Source organism: Orycteropus afer, unplaced genomic scaffold, assembly GCF_000298275.1.
Source record: "Orycteropus afer afer isolate SDZICR_OR568_19922 unplaced genomic scaffold, OryAfe1.0 scaffold00908, whole genome shotgun sequence".
NCBI classification, from domain to species: Eukaryota; Metazoa; Chordata; class Mammalia; order Tubulidentata; family Orycteropodidae; genus Orycteropus; species Orycteropus afer.
This window is the reverse complement of record NW_006922495.1, coordinates 1-1060: the sequence shown is the minus strand read 5'-3', so window position 1 is coordinate 1060 and position 1060 is coordinate 1.

Below are 1060 nucleotides of genomic sequence, written 5' to 3'. Positions count from 1 at the left end.
GGGTCCAAAGGATACTTTCTACTCTCAGATCTTTTTACTTTGTGATAGTCAGATCCCTACTCTCTTCATTTGTTTTCTCACTTTTATATCTCAAAAGACAATAGCTCAAGTTATGACTTAATCCTATAGATTGCATCCTTCCTCATCAACATAAATGCCTCAAATCTTGACACATTAACATCATAGAGGCTAAGATTTACCACACATAGGATAATTACATCAGATCACAAAATGAAAGATAATTACATCAGATCACAAGAAGGATAATTACACAATACTGAGAATCATGATCTTGCCTAGCTGATACATATTTTGGGAGACATACTTCAATCCATAAAATTTCATTCAAAAAGAAGTACTTGATTTTTATAATATATACAAACATAACTTTGGGGAGTATGTGTGTGAATGGCTATTAAGGGTGTGAGGTAATATTGCAAGGAACTAAGTAATGTTGAATCAGTCTAAGTCTATTGATATTGACCCACTAAGCGCAGAGTCTTCATTCAATGTTCCGTTTCGAAAAGTATCTAGGACTTTGTTTGGTTTGTTCACTGAAGCATGGATTATGTTGTTGCTTGCACTAACTCAAGTTGAAATGCCAGAACAGCCTTGATATAATGTAGAAAGTATCCAAAAGCTTAAAGAAATTGGCATATTATAGTGGCTTTATCAGGTTGGACTCACAGATCCAACCATGGAGTGAACAGAGGATACAGCCTTCACTAAAACTGTAGGGAAAGAAATGTGTAAAGGGATCCCCAGCATCCTTACAGACTGCTATGATTACTATTCTATGTCAGTCAGATTTGACAGCAGGAACTGTCTTAATCGAACTAAAATACCTAACTACAATGGGACTGTTTGGACTCTGGGGTAGTATGCGTCAAATACCAGCACTTAATCACCAAAGAAAAGTGAGTGTGGCTACTGTAATGGACGGTAGAATCAAACCAGTAATCAAAATAATCTGATGTATATGGACTTATGGTATTGACAGCTTAGTCACAGTGCACCTAGGAGTGAAAGAGATGGGAAATCTTTAGTTTACAGACCCACA